The sequence below is a fragment of the Nestor notabilis genome, unplaced genomic scaffold (assembly GCF_000696875.1).
Source record: "Nestor notabilis isolate BGI_N333 unplaced genomic scaffold, ASM69687v1 scaffold7168, whole genome shotgun sequence".
In the NCBI taxonomy this organism is placed as follows: Eukaryota; Metazoa; Chordata; class Aves; order Psittaciformes; family Psittacidae; genus Nestor; species Nestor notabilis.
Genome location: NW_009940531.1, coordinates 67,005 through 82,243, shown reverse-complemented (window position 1 = coordinate 82,243; position 15,239 = coordinate 67,005).

Sequence of the window (15,239 nt, the reverse complement as noted above, 5' to 3'; positions counted from 1 at the left end):
TACACATGCAGACTCCACATTTCCTGAAGTGTCACCAAAAGACAAGCTTTAGTAAAAATTCTGTAATTAAAGCAGAAGTTCTGCCTAATGTGAAGTGCTAGCTGCTGGTTTATCAGCATAATGAAGAGGACAAAAAGAGATTGCCTCCATAATCAAACTCCTGCACTGGTTGAAGTTCAGCACTATTTTAAACCAACAGCAAAGCCTGTAGGTAGTCATCAACTGGTGGAATCAGCAATGTCAGTGTTGTAAATCAGCGAGTGCTCTGTATTTTCAGAGCTGTTGCAGTGCAGCAGGAACATAGGTCTAATTTCCTGTGTTTTCTCATTTTCGTGCTCGAAGGCGGATTTTAATAAAAGAACCATGCATCCTAAAAATGGTAGTGCCAAATTATAATTTATTTATCAGTAGTTGCTCTAAATCATGATGGGCTTTGTTCCTGGGCTTTTGTACTTAGAAAGGAGAGGAGAATCCTAAAGGGTGCGTTTTGAAGGTAAAGGGGTATTTTTTTGCTTTAAGGAAAACTATGATTTGTATGTGTGTGTGTGTGTGTGTGTGTATTCTGTCTTCAGGTTCCTTTATTTTAGTGATGGCAAGATTATAAATCTGAGAAACTGGCTTCTGGTCTGTTTCATACTCAAATGGACAGAATGTATATTTTTATGTCCTTAGTATATTTTCTCATAGTATATGTATGAAAAATGCTTGATGAGTAAAAGCATCTAACACAGTCAGTAAAAATATGTGTCTTAGTGACTCAGCCACAAGTTTCCTAGTTAGATCCTTTGACATCTCCTGGGTTTGTTCCCTTGTTGCTCAAGGGAATGAAACTTTCAGGTGAGCATTTTTTTTATCATTCTGATGAAGAGTTTGAGAGAACAGAAATTAAGCTGCCCTACTCTGCTACATGTGGTCTCCATTCTCTATCAATGCTGGGCCAAGGAATTTTTTGAGGAAGTCTCTTTGCCCTTTTACCTGTGAACTCTGTAAACCAGGAACAATAATGTTAAACCTTTCATTTCTGTTGGTTAAACATGCTCTTTAAAAGCTAAATATAATTTAATACTCAAATTCCATGAGATGAAAAGTATTGTGTTTTAGAGTTAGCTATTAAGCGTAAATTACAAGAGAGCTAAAAGGATGAAATTCAAGCATGTCCTATAGTCTTAATCGTGGTGCAGCTGAGTATCAGGACTGTATGTGTGTGCACATGCACCTAAGTAATTTCCTGCTTGGTCTGGGAGATCCCCAGTTAGTCATGTACATAGATGAGACAATGGGTTGCCTTGAGATAATGGACCAACTTGAGGCAATTGACTCAACTCTGAGCCACCTTCAGAGCAAAGTATTTCACGAACTGGTGCAGGACCTCTCCAGGTAGGCATTTCAGAACTATAAATTCACCCAGGGAGCTCCTGCCATGTCTGCACCAATTGTTAGGCACTACTTGTATGCCTCCACCTGCTGAGGAACATCCTGGGTGGATAACCTGGTCATAAGAGACTTCCCCACGGAGTTCCTGACTAGATCATACCTAGACAAGACGCTTGTCCATAATCAGTAGGAACTGTTCCTGCAGATGCAGAAATGATCATTCAGAACATCTTTTGAATGTAGGTGAGATTTTTAGGGTAGATGTTTTGTGGGTAATGTAAGATAATGCATAGTGAAAGATACATGCACTGCTGTATATGCAGAGTGAAAGATATACGGTCATGTAGGACGATGGGCCAGCTGGATACAATTCAGCAGACTGGGGAGTCTCATGTTGCCTTCAGGAGCGTCATTAAAACTGACAGTTTCACAAAGTAATCTGAAATTTTTACGCTGGAATTTTTGAGAGAAATTCTAGTAGAGAACATTCAATGAACTTCCTATTCAAGCCATGGCTTTGAAGGAGGTGGTGAGATCACAAAGAAATGTATTTCTGGGTATGCTTCAAGTGGGTGTGCAGCTTAATCACAGGTCAGAGCTTTTGATGGATTAAAAGAGAGGTATGATTGGCTCTGACTCTTCAGTTATACTCAAGAAGTTTGAAATAGATTTATTTTGTCAACAAGGCAAGCAGCATTCTGATTTTTTTTCAGCTAAGCTGAAGGAGATTTTCTAAATGAATACGCTTAAATATTCCATTTTAATTTTCCTCCCAGCAATATTCCCTTTTATACATTCAGGAAATATCACTGCAGTCAAAAATACCTCAAAGAATATGTAAAGACTTTCTAAATGCAACACCTTGGAAAGTTAGTGAAACCAGGTAGGAGATACATTGTGATTTGCTTTTTTGGAGAGACAATGAGTCACCTGTGTCTCATTATGAAGTTAGAATTTACACTTCTATTTCTGGGTTATAAGGGTCATGTATAAACTGTAATGCTGTCATTTGATGCTGGAACTGCAGAACGTTTCAGCCTAATTAGTAGGATTTTCTTTCCATCAGCTGCACTCTTTGCATTGCAAGCTTTGGAGCTACAAGGATCAGGCAGGTTTTTATTATAGCATATTAATTACTTGCTATTCAAGTATTTGGGAGGGAGGTACTACTTAGACAAACTTAAAAAATCTGTCTTTAAGACTGCCTGTGACAGATCAGGTGGGTTTTTTCACCCTGGCAAAATGGCCAAGCATGGTTAACTTGAAAAGCCTGATCCAAGTAGAGGGAAGCATACTGCACTAAAACAGGCATAAACCAAACAGCAACTTAAACATATTTCAGGGATCATAGAAAACTTGGACTTAGCATTTTGCAGTGAGGAATACAAAAATATTGTATATGATTCATGGAATGACAATTCCCCCCCCTTTTAAATTTAGGGAATATCACTGCAGTCAAAAATAGCTCATGAGTGGGATGGACTTTTTAAATGCAACGTAACCAGCAGTAGAAAGTCTAGCAGTGAATGGACATCTTCGGAATAAATACACTTGGGCTGGCTCACGACAATTCTGTGAGCCTTGAGCAGTGTCTTGTAGAAGAGAGATGTGGCTGGTGGTGAAAACTCCATTGCCAGTGTTGTACATATTATTTGCTGTAAAAATCACACAAGTAACCAGAAGATAGCATGGATAGACGATACTGTGTCAACTAGTAGTTTTCATTCCCTTACATGAACTTTCCACAGTGCAAACCTCCCTAGGTGAGGACAGGATGACTTTAGGGTGTAAAAGAGCAGAAGAAAGAAGTGGGGAAAGCTTTTCTGGGCTCTGCAGCATGAGAAGACAAAGTAAAAGAATCAGGACCGAATGGTGGCTGCAAATTAAGTGTGGTGACTGACACTTTTTTGTACCTGGTTTGCATATTCATTACCTGACAAAATGTAAGGACTTTATTCTCAGTGATGTCACGGTGGCAGTGTAATAAAATTATTTGCACCTAAATTAAGATGCCACTTTTTTCTAATAGAGAAAATCAGTTAATCATCCTGTTAAGAAATATGCATGAATTTATTACCATTTCATGCCAGATGACACAGTGGTAATTCAAGAGTGAAACCATCTGTATGTTATTAAATGAAACACTTTTTAAAGAATGTAAGACTTAACTACAGCTCTGTTCTTCTGGGTCTTGTGGCAGGTTAGAGGAGTGAGGTGGTGCACCAGTGACATAGTTACCATCACTCTGGTGAGCACTGTCATTATTCCCAAACCATCTGCAGCTCCTTCCACATGGACAGGAGTGCACGTTTAGAGGTATGAATAGTTTAGGCAGCAGAGCAGTTTGCATGACTGACACCACTGAATAGCTTTCAACTGTTGTAATGAGAGCTCAGTTATTATTGAGTAAGGTATGTGGCTGAACGGGGCTGGGATCAAAGAGCAGTATGGGCTCCACCAAGAAATATACTCTTTTTATTGGGATTCCAGTAACGTGCCCTCTAAGTGAAAATGCTAAATGGGAGCTATATCCTGCCTTGCTTTTAATGTGAAAAGAGAAGGGAAGAGGACCAGTTCAGTCTTGGATTCTTTAATCTCTCTTTATAAAATACACTGAAGCTTTTCTTACTTTGGAAGGACCTGAGGTTTTATAAAAGTGAAGGTGTTAGTGTGTAAGGTGTAGTATTCTCATTCAAGAAGTGAAGTAGATTCCACTCTTAAGGAAGTCACAGACAAACTTCACATGTAGAGCCCACTGACCTGTTTGACGAAAGAATATTTTCCAGAAAGTCATACAGTCTTCATTTGAAATTTCAATAAATGGAGTATCTAGCACTTCCTTTGGTAGTTTGTTTCAAAGGTTAATCACCCTCTGTGCCAGAAATAGAGGCATTAATTCTCATTTAAATTACCTAGCTACAGCTTCTAGTCATTGGTTCTTGTTATGTCATTCCCTATTAGATTAAATAGGCCTTTAATATTGGCATTTTCTCCCTGAAAAGGTGCAGCTCTGCTGCAATCAAATCTCTTCTTGGTCTTATTTTGAAAAGCTAAACAGTTTTAACTTCTTAAGTCCCTCAGTATAACACCTTTTTCCAGCTCTCAGTTAAGCATTATGTAAGTTCTGTGGGTTTATTTTATTTTTGTAAAAGGAAAATGGCAGATTGTTATGTGATGTTCTGGTATTTCCATTGAGGCAATGCTTAGATGCAAAGTTTTCTTTCCTCTAGGTGCTGCTCCATTTATCCCACCTATGACTAAATTTCATTTCTTTGCTGCATTGTCTGTGTCACATCTTCACTCGGTCCAACTCATTTGCCATTTTGAGATAAAAGGGACACCATATCATTATTGTTGGAGAAGGGAAGGGAGAGTTCCTCTTTATTTTTCTATCTTTTATATGGTCTCTAATAAACAAAGAAAAGACATTCCAAAGAAGAAAATAAAAATTTAATGTGGCAGTCGGGCACTTTAAATGGCGAAAGATCTACTGTGTTACATCCTTTTGCTTTATTGCCAGTAGGAGACCTGCTAGGATTATTTGTGCTTCATCTTCAGCTAATTCTTAAGCCCAGTGGAGAGCAGCCACTATGTTTGAGGTCAAGTTTTCGGAAATGAAAGTCTGATGCAGTGATCTAAACTCTGCAACCACCCTGTGCAAGAGTACCAAGAACCCATTTAGGAAATTATTTGGGAACATCTAAGGACACCTTTATAAAGGAAGTTTCTCCACTGCTGTAATTATAGAACTGACCATGCTGCACAGCATAGGTGTGAACTCTCTGCAGTCAACTCTTTCATGTCAAATTTGCTTGTCTTTTGCTTGTCAAATTGTAGCATTTGGGTTATTGATTGCAGGTCCTGTTCTGTTCAGCTCTCAACAGCACTTTATCAGTCATTTCCAGGCTATGTGCTTGTACCATGTTTGTCAGTCTGTTTTTCTTCAGTGAATCTGCTGGAAAAAATTGATACAGGTGGAAAGATCTCAGATTATTATCCCTATTATTTCATAAAGTGAAGTAGCTGGGTGGAGGAGCTCTGTTTGGAAGGTCTGTAGTGTGGGACCCTCCCAGGCAAAGAACAGGGAAAGGTTTTGTGTGTTCTAACTATGAGAAATGGATGTGACTGGAGCTCAAGCTTTAGCCCAGGTGGGCAACTTCTGTTCCTTCATGCTTGTTGATGCCACAAGCTCACGAGGCATCTTCTCCTGCATTTTTATACCTTTCATACAGTGCATCTGTAGGGCATCATTTTCCAAATTAAATTAGGTGTTGTCATGCTTCTTTCTAAGCAGTACTCCAATACAGAACAGGCATTTATAAGATGCAATGAAATACAATGTACTTTGTAATAGTGCAAGAGGTAGACGTGTGCACGCAGGGAAAAAAAAGGCTTTCAGGAGAGTGTTACAGTGTCAAATTAAGCATGTGTAAGTCAAGAAGTGTAGAGATAATGCTGTCTCGTGCTGTTTTAATTTAGTTCCTTCATGTGTATGACTTACAGTCCAGATGTTAAACTGACAAATGCCTATTACATGTATTCACCCTGACACAAGCTTATCTTTGTGATTATAGCGAGATAGTCCACAAGGACCAAATCTGTGTTATGGTGGATGAGATGTTGAATACAGAATTATTCATTCACTGGTTGTAGTGTGCCATCTTTGCCTTTTTAATTTAAATATTAAGAAGTGTGCTGGGTAGGGGGCAGGGAGAAGGTGGGACAGGGTGCCAAAATACAGCACTTAATGCAAACTGCCTCACAGAATCACGTGCAGAAGACTCCTTTGCATCCACAGCAGGGACCAGACTTCTTCAGTTCATGAGGCAGCAGGTAACTAACTCTTTGCTAGTGCGTAGAGCAGCAGCCAGGCTGAAGGACTGTGAGGTTCTCACCCAAGCCTCTCTCCTGCCAGCAAAACATTGCTGTGAGGTCCCTAAATTTTAAGTTCTGTGTGGAAGCATAATCCCAGTCTTTCCTTGACCTTCTTTTTCTGTCAGTGCCTTTCCCTCCACAGGCTAGTCAGTCCTGCATGTATTGGCATATGTGAACTGTTTTACAGAAGTGGCATAACCAGGCCAAATTTGGACTCCTCAAGTGTGCTCCCAGCACAAGGTAGCAGCTATGTTATGCCTTTTTGCTCAAAGTATGATCATATTCAGGCTTTTCTATAAAGAGAATACTAAATTCTCACATGAGGTTGATAGTAGGGAGAATAAAGATATTTTTTTTCCTCTAACACTGGCTCTCCAGGTGAAAAAACCACAATTTTGTGCATTTCCTGGTCTTTGAAAATCTCAGCCCCAAATCTTCACATTTGATTAAATTGTGAGTACTGAAATTATCATACGAAAGTATGACACTTCTTTAGCAGAATATAATTCTGCCAACTGTCAATACAGTAACATAAACTGGTGCATATAATTTGGTATTTCATTGTGTAAAACCTGGTGAAAGAGTCCCTCTGAGTCCTTCACGTTACAAATATGCTTAAGTTGGGTTCCTCCTCATGAATTTCAGGATAGTGAATTCCAGTTATAAGAATTATGTATGACATAAGTGCTGTTTAATAATTGGGTTTAGGTTGAAGTGATGGTTCCCTGCCCTGGTGAAGGTTTCATACGTTGCATCTTCGTTTGTCCATTTGGCATGGTTCAGTCTTTATTGGGAAAGATACTGTACCAAAACAAGAAGTTTAGAGTTCATGATGCAGTGTCCTTTTTGATATTCCAGATAAATAATTCCATTTTAATTTCACAGTAGGAAAACAACTGATTGAGATCTAATGTCATATACAAGGAGCTACACATATGTTGGTTATTTGTCAATGTGATGGAAGAGCAGAGGAGTTTGCTTCCTTTGATTCCAGCCATACTGTATTTTATGACTGAGTTCTACTTGTTTTACTCATTCCAGATAAAATCTGTCATGATTATACATCAGAAAACATTTCATTATTCCATCCATGAGAAATAACTGTAGTCAGTGCAGAAGCAACAGATTGCTGCCTCTCACAAGCTTTATGGAAGTGTGTTGTAATGGGATCGAGTAGCCTGGATCGATAGTTCTCTCTAGTAATACAATCTGCTGTCAGATAACTTCCAACAGCTTTACAGATTTAATGAACTCCCTGGGTTGATGATAAAAATATAATGTAAGGAGGAAACTAAAACAACATCATGTATTAGATATAGCCCTAGGCAACATTTTATGACCATCTTTTCTTCAGTTGTATATTTTTAATTATAAAGCCAGTATGCATCAAGCACTGACCTGAAATTTCCCATCAGTGAAATTCATCTTGCTCCTCTCAAGTCAAGGATAAAGAGACTTCATGTAGGGAACTAAATGAGAATTTCAAGCTCTGCATTCACACTACTTCGGTGATAGTATTTCAACCTGTGAGCTGGAGGAGAAGCCATTTCTCCTTGTGCCCTCTTTGGGGCCATTAAACTCTTTTGGAGGAACATCCTTTGTCTCCAGCCCCCTCTGCCCCATCCACAGTAGGATCTTAGTTCTTGCAGGCTTTTTTGGAACTGAGGAAGTCACAGAAAGAAACATGAATCTGTGGTTACGCAGTCAATGAGAACAAGTGTCTGAAATGCTAGTAAAAATACTGTTTAGTAGTAAGAAGCAAGTAAAGTCTTAGTAAATTAAGGATACACTCTAAGGAGTCTATCTACTAAGAAACAAACTGCTTAGATAAGACACTGTATAGCAATAGGAGCTACCTTAAGCGTGCCTAGGTTTGAGCACACTGACACAAGAGTTAAGGATTTTTGCCTATGATTGGAAGGTGGAAAGCTATATAAATATCTTGGAGAAATATGAAAAGTTAGTTTCCTCCCTAGAAGAAAGTCAATGAAAAATTGCTAGTGCCGTACAGTCAGAATTTATTTTTTCAGATTTTATCTAATTTAACAGGAACTCTGATGCAGAAGTGTGACCTCTTGGAAGACTGAAAAAGATAGTGACTGTTCTTATTTCTTCCTGTCTTCTTTGCTCTCCACATGAAAAAAGAGAGTGGCATTGTGACAATGCTACTTAATAAATTTCTAGTGGGTGTTCCTAGATTTCCTCCCAGTAGTTTTGCAGCTCCTCAGTGGTGCTGAGCTCTGTCATTCATGTGCTGCTACCATTCACCCTTCCTTTGCTCTTTTGTGAGGATAGGTGGTGAAGGGACCAGGAGCACAAGTAATGATATCTTCTATCCTTCCACTTGCAGGGAATGACGAGGGAAGAACCAGGAAGAGCCAGCAGATCAATACCTGGCTCCGAGCCTGGTGTCGCTAGCAGGATTTCAGGGGTTTTGATCATGGGTTGGTTTACACAACACCAGGCCTGTTGGTGACAGGTGGGGAGAAAGGATCTGTGCACAGGAGTTTTCGGGGCTCATTGAAAAAGTTTTAAACTAAATTTGAAGCAGTAAACAATAAAACCAGCCCCTCTAGAGATAAGCCTGGGAGCAGCTTGCCAGTGTTTGAGGGACAGTATGCTAGTGAGGTCCTTCAGTCTGCCATCTCAGTGGAGGTAGGGGATGGAGATCCGTGCGGCAGCAATGACACAAAAGTCGATGTAGGAGAAACCACAGAAGTGCCTGGGAATGGCCATGTGGGAATTAGGGCTTCTCCCTCCCAAAAGGTAGTGAGATCAATAGCTTAACCAAAGTGCATGAGCCAGCTTGTGCCCAGGTGGCCAGGAAGGCCAATGGCATCCTGGTCTGTATCAGCAATAGTGTGGCCAGCAGGGCCAGGGCAGTGATTGTCCCCGTGTACTTGGCACTTGTGAGGCTGCAACTCGAATCCTGTGTTCAGTTCTGGGCCCCTCACTACAAGAAAGACATTGAGGTGCTAGGGAATGACGAGGGAAGAACCAGGAAGAGCCAGCAGATCAATACCTGGCTCCGAGCCTGGTGTCGCTAGCAGGATTTCAGGGGTTTTGATCATGGGTTGGTTTACACAACACCAGGCCTGTTGGTGACAGGTGGGGAGAAAGGATCTGTGCACAGGAGTTTTCGGGGCTCATTGAAAAAGTTTTAAACTAAATTTGAAGCAGTAAACAATAAAACCAGCCCCTCTAGAGATAAGCCTGGGAGCAGCTTGCCAGTGTTTGAGGGACAGTATGCTAGTGAGGTCCTTCAGTCTGCCATCTCAGTGGAGGTAGGGGATGGAGATCCGTGCGGCAGCAATGACACAAAAGTCGATGTAGGAGAAACCACAGAAGTGCCTGGGAATGGCCATGTGGGAATTAGGGCTTCTCCCTCCCAAAAGGTAGTGAGATCAATAGCTTAACCAAAGTGCATGAGCCAGCTTGTGCCCAGGTGGCCAGGAAGGCCAATGGCATCCTGGTCTGTATCAGCAATAGTGTGGCCAGCAGGGCCAGGGCAGTGATTGTCCCCGTGTACTTGGCACTTGTGAGGCTGCAACTCGAATCCTGTGTTCAGTTCTGGGCCCCTCACTACAAGAAAGACATTGAGGTGCTGGAGCGGGTCCAGAGAAGAGCAACAAAGCTGATGAAGGGCCTGGAGAGCAAGTCTGATGAGGAACGGATGAGGGAACTAGGAATGTTTAGTCTGGAGAAAAGGAGGCTGAAGGAGGACCTTATCGCTCTCTACAACTACCTGAAAGGAGATTGTAGTGAGATGGGGGTTGGTCTCTTCTCCCAGGTAACAAGTGATGGAACAAAAGGACTTGGCAGTACTGGGTTAACATTTGGACTTGATGTTCTTAAAGGTCTTTTCCAACATAAGTGATTCTGTGATTCTAAGTCCAGCACTAAATCATGTCCTTAAGACACATCTACATGTCTTTTAAATACCTCCACGGATGGTGACTCAGCCACTTCCCTGGGCAGCCTGCTCCAGTGCTTGACAACCCCCTGATTTAATCCATTTGATATGCTTGACCTCAGGGGGAAAGGTAGGGCTTATTGCTTTCTCATTCAGTGGTCAGAAGGACCAAAGTTCAAAGCACTGTTGGAGAATTCAATAAGTGAGCACTTGTGGCCAGGCCCTGGACAATGTGAGACAAGGTTACCTCCAGAAGGGCAACTGACAAGGTAATCCAGGAGCCATAGAGGCTTCCTGATTAAGATTAACATTATATAGGAAGCCAGATGGAGATGTGTCCTTCCTTGAGCCACCTTCACAAAGAACAGATGATCTTGAAAAGGGATTTGACCCAAATTCTCCAAAACCCACAGTGGCTCATCTGCACATCCCAAGCAACCCCATCCCTGCCATTGCAGCTTGCGGACAAGGGGAACCTCTGGACCCCCACAGTGGGGGGAGTTTCACAGGAGGTGGCTGGCCCTCTGCTCCATCCATCAGGCTGACAGAGGCCATAAAAAAGAGAAGGAGTGTTCATGCCTGATATGCAGAAGTGTCAGATATTTCTTCCCTGGATAGTCTAATTTTTGGCCTTTTTCAATAGACCAAAGTGTGCTTGCACTGAGTTATTAGAGGAACAATGTTCATAAAAATGTTGACTCTGCTTACTATCATATAGGCTTGATTGGTAACATTAGTGGAAAGAAGGCAAAATATATGTAAACAATTAAATTCTGTTAGAACTACTGAAAAAAGGGGAATATCTCCAAAGCAATAAAAGCAAGAAATTATATTTATTATAGTACTATAGTTCCTGGGGAAATAGTGCATTAAGTAAACAGGAACCACAATGTGTGTTTTGTTACCATGGTTTTTGAGATCAGAAGTTTTTAAACCAAACTGGATCACACTGGGCCATAAAAGTGAATTCTTCCCTTTTGGCTTAGATGTATTTCTTAGCAGAAAAGATGGAAACAAGAGCAGAAGATTGGAGTGAATGTGTAAACTGAATTTTAAAAGAGGAGGTCCATTTAATTCTCCTTATGTTATTCTTTGTATGATCCAAGCTCCAAGAGTTGGCAAATGATTTTATACGAATCCTTTGTATGTTGGCCAGACAGCATGTCATGCATGCTGTTAGTCCTGTTAAGTTTTTCTTAAGGAGCCTGACTGCTACTTTTGAACCACAATTTCTACTGCGATTCATTTTGTTCAGCTCTAGAATTGATGATGTTAGTGACCTGCTGCCTCTTAGAAGAAAGAAACCTCTCGTAGCATTGTTGAAGACCACTAAGATTTATCAGGGCTAACTGCATTTGGTTGACCTTCAATGGTTTTGAGAGCTGACTGGTCTTGTGATGGAACTTACTTAGAAGAGACATTGAGTTTTGTTGCAAAGAGCTTGTTGTTTTTGAAACAACCTTGGTGGAAGTAGGCATATTTTTTGGAAGAGGGAGAAGGAACCTGTGAGATGAGTATTATAAGCTTTTAGCAGAATACAGTAAGCCGAACGTAATTGGTTAATACACCTTTTAGGAAATCATATTCCAGTGTTTCTGTAGGAATGGAGATGCTGCTTTCAGAAATAAGGGCCTTCCTTTTGGGACTATGAGCTGTTTGCTGTTTACTGTCTCACTAGTTTGGATGGGGAATGATGTACTTTTCCTGATGAAGTTCCAGTTAACACAGGGATGCTAATAGAGAATGGGACTAGCAAGCCACATCACAGCTGTGCAGTTTAATACCATCAGTGATTGCAGTCAAATGGGCGTAATGCCTTCTCTTGGGCACAGCTTGAAGCAGTGTCCTTTTTTTTTTATTCTTTAACTCCTCTTTCATCTTAATTTTCTATATTAAATTTTTATCAGTTTTTCCGTGACGTGTAAGAACAATTCAACCAGTTGGATAATGTGGCCATCTGGTCAGCTTAAGCAAGGAAGCCTACAACACATCTACCTTGTGCTTACAGAATGCTTTGATCCACAAGCATCAAAATATAAATTGTGCTTCTTCACAAGTGTTTAAATATATATGTAAATATAAATTGATAAATCATGTGCAAAGGAGAAAAGAAGTTGAGAAATTCTAGTTGTAATGGCAAAAGTCAAGAGTGACTATCAGTCAGTAACACACTGATTAAACTACTACATGACTGAGTCTCATGAATTGCAGTTGTTTACTGGGAAGAGCTTTACAGAAAGTGCAGTTATTTAGGCCTGTGTGAAGCTATGTGGAATAACCCTACCTATCTTTAATAAGCAAACAGAAGACCCAAAAGCAGGAGACATGACTCTCGAATAGTCTGTCTCTATGGCCCGGAGAAAAGCTGTCCCTGAGCTTTCATCAAATTAAGCAAAGGCTCCTGGAAGTGTACATGTGTTTTCTTTAAAGTTTAATCCTGTTTGTAACCTCCCTTTTAAAGTCTTACTCTTATTAGCTTCTTAAAGCACCTCAATAGCAGAATTGCTCATTGCTCACTGTAACTGTCAGAAATATGTTTTTAACATATGGTATCAACTTCATTTATACAGAACAGATATTTTTGATCATGATTATCCCTGCAGAGTTCCTTTTGTGTGATCACTCACAGAATTGGGAATCTTTTTCAGTTCGGACATCCTACAAAGTCAGTTTTCTAGTTCATCTTCGTCTTGGGGGAGATGAACTTGTTTTAGGGTGAGATTCACGTATCTGGTCCTGGAGTCTTATGTGGTTTTTAGTAGCCAAACTTCTCTCTCTTCTAAGTCTTCTACAGCAGTCATTTTTCATAAAGTTTACCTTTGATCTTGCTATATTTTCACTCTTACAGTGCATTCTGAAGCAAAACTTGGCAACAGCTGTCACAACCTAATGAACAACATCTCTGAATATCAAATGTAACACACAGCTCTCTGAGTGTGGTGATTTGTTCCCAAGAAATGTCAACTCTTTTGCTATGCAGCATGTAGCAAATACAATTTATACAGCTATCTCCCAATATGTAACTGCTTGTCTGCAGCCTAAAAATAAGACGTAGCTTCTATAGGTGACAAAAAGCAATAATACTTGGTTGAGGTATTAATGGATGAAAATATCACCTCCGTGTACAAAAAGCGGTGCTTTGCTGATATCAGCATTTTATAAGAGGCAACTTGCGTGTTTCTTTTTTATTATTTTCTTCTCATAGCCCTGCGGGTGTCTACAGAAAAGATTAAGACGAAAGAGGTTTTTTAGTGGCAAAGCGAAAATGCAATCATCTGCCCTGTCTTTGCAGAGTTTTTCACGGAGGAATATTTATGCCCCAATGCCCATGTCCAATTATCCTAAAACTAAAAAGAGAATAATTCGGAATTTATGAAAATGCAGGAGAAAGACAAAAAAATAGCATTCACAAAAATGCAGATAGCTTTAAAGCAGCAGACTTGGCTGGATTTCACTGCACTGAACAGATTTGCTAATTGTGTTTTATTTGTTCAATCTTGTTTTCTTAGCATAAAAGATTAACAACAGATCTTCTTTTTCTTTCCCTGTTTGGAAGCAGGAGCTCTCCTAGGAGCTCTTTCCAGACAAAGCCATATTAAATAACAGTTTATGAGAGTGGGTTGGATAAAATTTGGAGGTGATTGATGAGATGATTACTACTGGTTGTCTATGGGATGTCTCAGGCTTTCAACTTTTCTGCTGGGAGTTTCATGCATAATATTCCTCCTACATAGATATCAGCAAGGCAGCTCTAGAGAGCCACAGTGTTTAAATGTCCCTTTTAACAAGAATATTCATAGTGCACTGGAGATAGCTTTGCTAGAACTGAGCCTTTACAGAAACATCTGTTACTCAAATGTTGGTTTGGTTTGGTTTTGTCTTTTTAAAAATCAAAGTATGTATGTGTATATACCATGGCAAAGAATCAAATCCTCTTGATTTTTAATCGATCTCTCTCACAATATGATACCCCTATGTAAGCATCACCTCTGAGCATAAAGGAGGAAAATGCAATATTCAGCAGAAATGCTAAATTTCAAAGTACTTGAGATAGTGCATACCATGTCCTCAGACCACTCCGTAACTTTTCTAGTTAAGTGTGTCTGTGGCTAAATTTGAAGCTTAGTGACTTTGTCCCAAGAATTAAAATAGCACATCTGAAGATACAACAGTGCCTATCTAGTTTGTATTGATCATGTTATACTCTACTTCAGGGAAGAAAGATTTGTGGAGAGCAGCTATTGCTTGCTGTAGTGCAGCAGAATGGGGTATACGGAGAAGCCACAGCATGGGTCAGACCAAACTGAAAACCAACAGTATAGGGATATTATAGGAATCAAGGAGACTTAAAGCAAAATAAACTTTTGCTGGAAAAACATTTGCAGGAAACAGTATAGTACTGCTCATCAGAGAATACAGATATGAAATTAAGTGTTCACTGCTGTTGGATGCAGCTCCTCACTGAAGAATCAGTGTTCTTAATGCAGAGTTGAAGGTATGAGAATCAGAATTTTTGTAAGCTTCTCACTTCATTGAATTTTTAACACTTCCATTAATTATTTTTGCAAAGCGTACTTTAGAATTCAAAGCTTAAGGGCTATCCCCTTGTCTATATTTTTGTCTTTCAGGACATTTGTAATTACTGTAAAAAAACTCACTGTAGTGATTAACTTTTTGTCAATGGGTCTCAAAGCACTACCTAAAGGAATTAAGAATCACTATCCCTGTTCTGTGTGTGAGGAAAAAGCCAGGAGATGATGAATAGACTGGTAAAGGACAACTGGAAGAGTGTAACAATGGCCAAAATAGGAACAGAGCCAAGGACCAGACTCATACATTATCCAGGAGGCTATTCCTCCTCAGTCCTTGCTTTGTAATGAGGTTTTCTCCCAAAGATTAACATTCAGGTTATATCATTTAGTTCTGTTTTTCACTGACATAAAGAACTGCATAACATGGCTTTTATATTTAATCACTCATGAATGTATTTAAATACTGAGCAACTGTCTCCCCTTGAAGGCTGGTGATCTTTACCCACATGTTTATGTGCTGAATCAGACATTTGCCACATAACACT